Here is an 8,314-nt window from a genome sequence, read left to right on the forward strand (position 1 = left end):
TATATATATATATGAGTAAATGTAAATGTAAACACAGTCTTTCTGGGATAGTTTCTAGATAGTTGGTGTTGTCTAAACTTATGACAAACAAGTTCAGGTATGTTCATCCACAATTGCTTTTTAGACAGTACTGAAGGAATTTACATGTAAGCTGAAGCTCTTGTTGACTTCATTATCCAGTTCAGCTCATTCTTTTCATCTTTTCAGTTTTAGTTTTATAAAGAAATTCATATGGCACAATTTATCTACAAAATGAATTAAATTTAAGCTTAATCTTAAGCTTAAATGCTTGAAACTGGTTTCTAGTCTTTAGATCAAAAGTATCACACACACACACACACACACACACACACACAAAAAACAGTAAATTCAGTAAAGTGCTTTTAAACGTCTGACTGATATAATGTATGTAGTGCTATATGAAGATGATATAGAGTGAATAATTTTTCCAATTTTATAACTTGTTGAAAAGCCACTCAGCACACTATCAATACAATTTGTATTCATACTTCAATCAAACTTAACATTGCGGTCTGATGTTAGAGATTTCTTTTCAGCTGGAGGACATCAGGATATTGAAAGAAATTTCAGTTAATTCCTTATTTTCCTCAGAGAAGCTTTCAATCTGAGACTTCCACAAAAGCCAAGGGAGAGTAGGCAGATGCATGAAGTGCTAATTGGTTGAATGAATAGAGAATGTCAGAAAACAGGCCTGAAGTGAATTTGAACGAGATGACAAAATTACTGAAAGGTCAGTCTATTACACTCCTCCACACACGCAGAGTTCAGAGCTCTTCATTCAAAGAGACACAGCAGTCTTATAAAGTGAAGAGTGAAGAGGAAAGAAGAGGAGAGGAGGAGCTCTACATTTCAATTACTCTGCAAGTCGGTTTCTCGGTCCTGAGCCTGGACCTCTTGAACTCTCTGTGGAAATTGCATCTCAGTTTGCAATTGATGTGAGACTAAAGAAACTGGTCTGGTCTTTTTAATGAGAAATAAATGTCAGCACATACAGTGGCGGAGCTCGGGTGGCCAAGGCTAATTCAGGGGGTCCTAGACCATGATAGAAAATCAGTGTATAACTCCAACCTGGCATAAAAAAGCATGAATAAATCCTATGATTGCTGATTACTTCACATTACCCCACACAGCTATACATTCCTACGGTAACTTCAAATGTTCAAATGGGACTTATTTCTCTTATTTCTATCATCTGATTAACCAGTGGTTGGAGCAAAAGATCTAACATTAACTTCTGTAAATTTATGCAACATTTTGTAAATGTTGCTCAGGAAACCTAAAACTTCAACTTACTTCAAACAAGGCTGCAAACTTTTGAGTTCAGCCTGGAGTGAAGAATTATTCAGGAATAATTAACAAGCTTGCGATTGTGTACGCTATTTTTTCTCAATTTTTCTAAACTAAACTATACAGGGAACTCTATTGTTAAGGTTAAAAGTAACAGTTGATTTATATATAGATATAGAAGTAATATCTATACATTTTTATTAATTATAATCAAAAAAGAGTAATTATATGAGTAAAAATATATAATAAATGTAATTTTTGCTAAATTCTCCTCTCTAGTGTACATTTTCTCGCTAGTATATGGACACTGGATGGATTTTCTGAGGTTATGTGACAGTGTTTTCAATCACCTGTCTTTCCGCGGATGAAACACTCATTGAGTGATCAGATGAGACACTAATTATTCAGTAAGTTGTAGTGACTTAATACACTGACTAAAAAAAGTCATATTAACAGTCACTTAAAACTCATTGCAAAAATCAGAAATGTGAAATTAGTTCTGAGAAAATGCATCCTTTTGTGTTCAGTTGAAAATTTGTTGATATATTTGATATATACCTAAATATATAGGTATATATATATATATATATATATATATTTTGTTTTTTCTTTTCTTATATATGTCGCACAGGCCATTTCAACAAACCATTCAATTTTTCATCTGTTTGCAAGAGTGCTTTTCTGTGGAAATGTTCATAAATTGTATTTGGGGAATTCTTCTTTTAGGGAAACTTTTCTTTCCCTTAGGATTGTTTTATAAAGAAAATTGTAAATGCTTTTAAAGAAATCTTTATTTTTTCAAGGACATATTATAATAGAGTCTCTTTGTTTTGTTTTGTTGTGTGTGTGTATATATATATATATATATATATATATGTTTTGTTTTTTCTTTTCTTATATTTGGCGCAGGAATATACAAACATTGCGCTGAACTGACACTGACTCTTTGTGTTTAAAAATTAACTTGCACAGAGGTATATGTGTCAAAATGGATACCTTTCCTTGTCAAGTTACAGAGCCACTGGAAAAATCTGCCTGCCAAGAGACTGGGTTTTGGAAAGTCTGGGTTTTGCTGGATCCTAGGCTGTGAGGTGATCTCTATATGAAGGGCAGCATCTCCTTTCACTCCTTACTCGCTGTAACATCATCATCAGAATCAGGGTTGAGCCAATAGGAAGGTGAGATACTGTAACCTCTGACATTTGACTTCTCACCCTGTTTTCCATCACGCTGTGTGTTCCATCACACTGTGTAATTTGACACAGAAATGTCAGCATAAGATACCAGTCTAATAGTTATGTGAGTGCGTGAACTCCACAGGTCATGACTTTTTACATCACAAACACAATCACTTGCAAACTTCTTTAAATACCCCGGACAATGCATCTCTCACAGTCAGTTCTCACAACTGTTATATCTTGGTGATAAGATTTTTTTTTTTAATTATTTAAAAATGTATAAATTATATTATGGTCTGGTTAGCTTGAATTAATAACTAACAACCATTATGGTGACAATTACACATAGTATAATTATTATACATAGACTTTTTATACAATTATACATAGACTTTTTATGTTCAACTCATTAAAACAATCATGAACAGATATGACAAGACAATGTGTTTAAAATGTCCTTCATGATAAGACGTTGTGGGTACAGATTAGATTGTGATTAAGGTCAATTAACTCAATTCTCATCCTTTCTTTAAGTCCTTGTTCACAATATGTCATTCTCCATAGCGTGTAAGTGCAGTTTCTAAGGTTTCACATGACAAAGCATGAAAGGGAACAATTATGAAGAAAGTAACCAGTCAACCATATCAATATAATCTTTATTGGTTTGCATGCAGAAAGGTAAAAAATGGTGAGAAATTATACTTAAATGAAAGTATCGATACTTTGTAAAAAAAAAAAGTACCTCGCCAAAAATGCACTTTTGTGAAAAAAGTTTCCAGATTTCATTAACATCATTTTGACCGTATTCAAGAGACAGCAGAGATTTTTTCATGAATGCAAATTTGATGCATAAAATTTGTTAAGCAACCTGCCTAATCACAATGCTGTGATTATATAATCCACCTGAAACGGTTAAACATTAAATTAGTCAACAGTTCATTTTATAGTTGTTAGACTTCTGAATAAAATTGTTTATTTTCAGTGATGCATTGCTTTAAGTCGGTGTTGTAGTGACTTATAAAAAAAATGTGAGGAGAAATGCCTTTGGAATGTAATTCAGAATTTTTTTTTTTTTAATATTTATAATATTATAATAAAATAATCCACAAAATACTAAAGTATATTCTACAAAATCTACAAATTATCTACTTGTACTTGATGTAGAGACCTTAAAAATAATTTAGATTAGCACATTTATAGTATATTTTTAGATTTGAGTAAGTAGTTTACACCCCTGATAACATGATTTACAATACTTTATTAACAATTTACATTCGTTTTAATTAAAATGCACTGTTGAGAATAAATCATACATGAATTTCAGAGTGTGTGAAAATGTAACCATTTACTTTCAAAATGACTGTTGGACATGATTTGTAGAGGACATTAAACATTTCATAATCTCATATGCATCCCTGCATCTATACATATTTTAACTGGGGTATATGCATATTCAATATCTGAATTATGGCAAATGTAAGCTACACTAAACTATTTGAATCTTAAAACCATCGTGAAGAGCCAAAGGTGTCTCTCTCTCTCACGCACTCACTCACTCACTCACTCACATTCACACACAGTCGTGCTCTTGTGACTCGGGTGAGTGCGCATGAAATTACAGCCGCGCGCTCTGAGGTAACAGTAGCAGCGCTTCAGTCTGGGAGAATCTGACTTGAGTCTAGCAGACACATCCACTGGAAACAGCAGCAGTCGCGGGCTTTACGCGGAGAGCCAACACTTCTGAAGGCTACAGGTATGAGCACTTTACACACCAGCCGTACAAATGCCGTGCACAATGCGCGCTTGAGCTTGAACACCCAGAGGATTCACCAGCATTCAGTGCACCAAAATTGTTGCACGATATGTTATATATTTTCATGCGAGTGATTAAATGATTTCGAATAGGTCTAGCCTGTATTGAAAGAAGTTTCTGGCGCTAACGCAAGATTTTAAAGAACAATAAGAAAATGTTGAATTACTCAGCTTTTTGATGTAACTCATGTCAGCGCTATTCTTTGACGAATGATGTGCTCTAATTAAAATAATTGTCAAAAATAGGCTTCTCTTTTTATATTGGTTACTTTGCCATTATTATGCAATCAGATTTGATCTCTTATTATAGCTTCAGCATCATTCTGATATTAAAGCAATAGTTCTGTCATCATTTATTCACCCTCATGCCTTTCTGAACCCACATTCTTTCTCCAATTTACGGTGTTACGTAAATTATTTCTGAAATGTAACCTGGCACTGATTACAAGTCACAGGAGTATCCCTGAAACCAGTAACATAATCTTTTTACCTGACACTTTGTACGTAGGCTAATTGTATCTAATTATTTGTTGGAAAAAGTGATATAACAACAACGAATAGATCCGGTCTGGGTGCTGACCAATACCTGTGCAGGATATCTCTGCGTAGCACCGATAGTGGATTGTTATTTTGTTGCATAAAAAGGTAATACAAATAAAAATAATAAAATACATTTTTAATGGTGTTATTGATATTTTGAATAATATTAAAAGACACTCTGGCCTTGCTATAGCCTGATTTGTGCATAACAACACCCCTTTCACCAACTACATGTAACACTTTCAGGAAAGTTATGCTAGTAAACTAGCAACGTTTATGTAACACAGATTACATTGCTGTTAAAAAAAAATGGAAGTCTTAGTCTCACCATTCACTTTCACTGTATGGAAAAAGATGCAATGAAAGTGAATGGTGACTGAGGGTCAGTGGCGGATTTAGTGAATTGGGGGCCCCAGGCAAACTATAGGAATGGGGCCCTATACATTTACTCACATTTACCTAGATCAACCTTGAGACTTAAACTTTTTTTCTTCTTTTAGAAAAGGGATGAGTCAGAAGTATAAACTGTTATATTAATTTAAAATGGGGTTATGTGGGTGAATTTTTGCATTGGTCATAACAAAACCTGCAGATTGGATGACTGAAAATGCACATTCATTCTCTGCCAGTTGGAGGCACTTTTGGAACGTCAGAAATGTAGCAGTTTCCCCGGTAACGGCTGTAAACAAAGCAGAGCTGCGCTCATAAAGGCTACTTTATCAGATAAAATGAAAATGCCATCGATACTTTTCTGAAGACAGCCGGTTACCTTCAGAGATTCATTCATATAAAAACTTGAATTAGTGAGAATGAGAAAAGTGTGAAAAAGCCTATATTGACTTGGAAAGACCGCTAATGAGTTAGGCGACCAGCGAGGACCTCGGTAAATTTTTCATGTTCAAAAATAAAAAAATTGTTCTCTGAATGACTAATTTGCTGTTTAAAACTCCTCATATGAGTGTCTGCATGTATAATTCAGTTTAGACAGTTTGCAAGAATGTTTAAGCATCCGTGATATGAAAATGATCTCGGAGTGAATGAGGCTTGAGTTGTGAGAGAGGGCGCGGACGCAGTGTTGCCAGATCCAACTATTATAAGCGTCTTTGGACTTGTCTTTTCCACTTAATTTGACACTTTAGAAAGTTAATAAAATGGGAAGTTGCAGTTTAGGGTTAGCAATATTTTTATCTTATCTTATTTGCAAATGATTTGAACTAATTTCAGTTTATTTTTTATTTATTTTTCGGTTTTTATTCATTTTCATAGCAATATCTAGCAACACTGATCGCCGGCGCTTAAACTGACAGTAATCAAAAAGCCCACGGACAGGTTATTGCTGACATGATTCCACATTCGGTAAGGAAAACGCAAAAAAAAAAAACCATGATAAAACCAAAGTTATCATCTATATAGCAATGGTTATTAATGAAAACTATAACAGTAATATATATTGTTGCATAAATGATAAACATCTGATAAAATTATCCACCCCTAACCTATAGTAAAGTATTAACAAATTTTGATGTAATAAATATGGTATAATTTATCAATGTTCATCTCTCCCAAAACAGAGAAAACATCTTTCACAAACATCTACATGTCTGTCTCTTTTAAAGTGTTTAGTAATGAATTGTATTTGTAGGGGTTATTATAGCACAATTCTTAACCCCACCCCAGACCTCACTAACTTTCAAACCCTGGTTACGGCCATGCCTACGCAAAGTCTGTCTAATTCTAAACTTTAAAATACATTTATTTTTTAGTTATTTTAACTATAAATTTAAATGAAACTGAAAAAAGAATGAAAATGAAATTATACATTTACACACCTAAGGATTATATCAACCAAAAAAGCAACTGAGCATGCATCCTCTACTTGGGTCCTTCCAATAAATGAGTAAGCGGCATTTAAACAGAAAACATGCACTGTTGCTCAATATTTAATTACAGCTTCAGATCCATAGTATTTTCATTTGCTACAAGCAGGATACACAAGAAACACGTTCAACGCGGACATGCAGACGGTTGTCATGGTAATAAACACCATAAACAGCAATCGTTCGCATGCTTAATGCAAATCTCGGATATGAAAAGCATTATAGGGGGCCCTTGGCTTTTGGGGGCCCAAGGCGGTTGCCGACCTTTGCCTAATGGGTAAGTCCGCCCCTGCTGAGGGTCTCCTTTGGTGTTCCACAGAAGAAATAAAGCCATATTGGTTTGGAATAACTTGAGGGTCAGTAAATTTTGTCAGAAGTTACATTTTTTTGGGTGAAAAAGTAAACTTGAAGCCTTGTAAAACTAATTTTTAGCTACATTACACAATTCTGATGGACATAAAAGCAGATTTCTAATGTCTTATTATTGTCTGACCATTTCTATTGGCAGTTTTCAAGCAGTGGCTTTTCATCGCTTTATTCATTGATTTATTTTTTCAATTTTGCATGTGATGGTGTGTTTTTGTTTCGTTAAATGACTTGTTTTGCAATCAAGCTCTGGCTTTATTGACTGCATTGTTCTCAACAGTCAATTATTTGAAAGGTAGTATGTTATTTGAAGTGTGTTTTGTGCATGGTTTGTGATGGCAACATTTAGTTAGAGTTTAGCTATTACTCCAAGCTGACTGTAGCTCCAGTCAGTTCAGTATCGGTCATTTGCCTAGATTTGAGTAAGATTTTCCATGTCACCAGGAAGGGGGTGAGGTCTGTCGTTGCACCCAGTCATATTAAATTATTCAGATACCATCTCTATTTTTCACAGAAACACAGAGCCACACATAGTGAGACACCTTCAAACAGTAGAAAAGCAGACTAACCACCATGCACTCCACGGGGAGTTTACTGAACATGGGACTTTCTTTAAACCAGCAGATACTCAAAAGTGCAATGCCCCACAATAACACCTGCACTGTTATTCAGGGTTGCCCGTCTGAAAATATTTTGATGAGCATATGAAGTCTTTGTGTGGCTGCCTACAAAGCCAGTCTTCCACAGCGCTTTGTCTCACTATAAATGGCACCAAGCACACGCACAGCCTTTTGATCCCTCACTCAAGCCCCTTGTCTTTGCCGCTCACTTTCAGCAATGAAAAAGCCTGTATGCTAACAAGGGTCTGGGGAGTGAGCTGCGTTTGTGCTGGTCACTATCAACATAATAGTGAGCATGAATCAGTCCATTTTCAACCAACATTAAAGGCAGAGAACATAAACAGCTAAGTTTCTTTATCTGTCTGCCATCCAGCATCTGTGTTCTGCTAATTAATCTGAACGGTGCTTTTAGTAAAAAGTTCATTTATTTATTTATTATTTGGGGATGATTTTTCATGCTCGGCCTTTGAACTGCTGTGATCTTTGATAGCAGTGTGCAGGGGCGCTGCTAAGGGGGGGAAAGTTAGGACGATTCTAAGGGCCCTTTTGGGGCCCCCAGAGATCTGTTTTATTAGTAGTAACAGTAGTAGTAATAATGTTATAGAAATGATAA

Source organism: Sinocyclocheilus rhinocerous, unplaced genomic scaffold, assembly GCF_001515625.1.
Source record: "Sinocyclocheilus rhinocerous isolate Xijiao unplaced genomic scaffold, SAMN03320098_v1.1 scaffold40, whole genome shotgun sequence".
NCBI lineage: Eukaryota > Metazoa > Chordata > Actinopteri > Cypriniformes > Cyprinidae > Sinocyclocheilus > Sinocyclocheilus rhinocerous.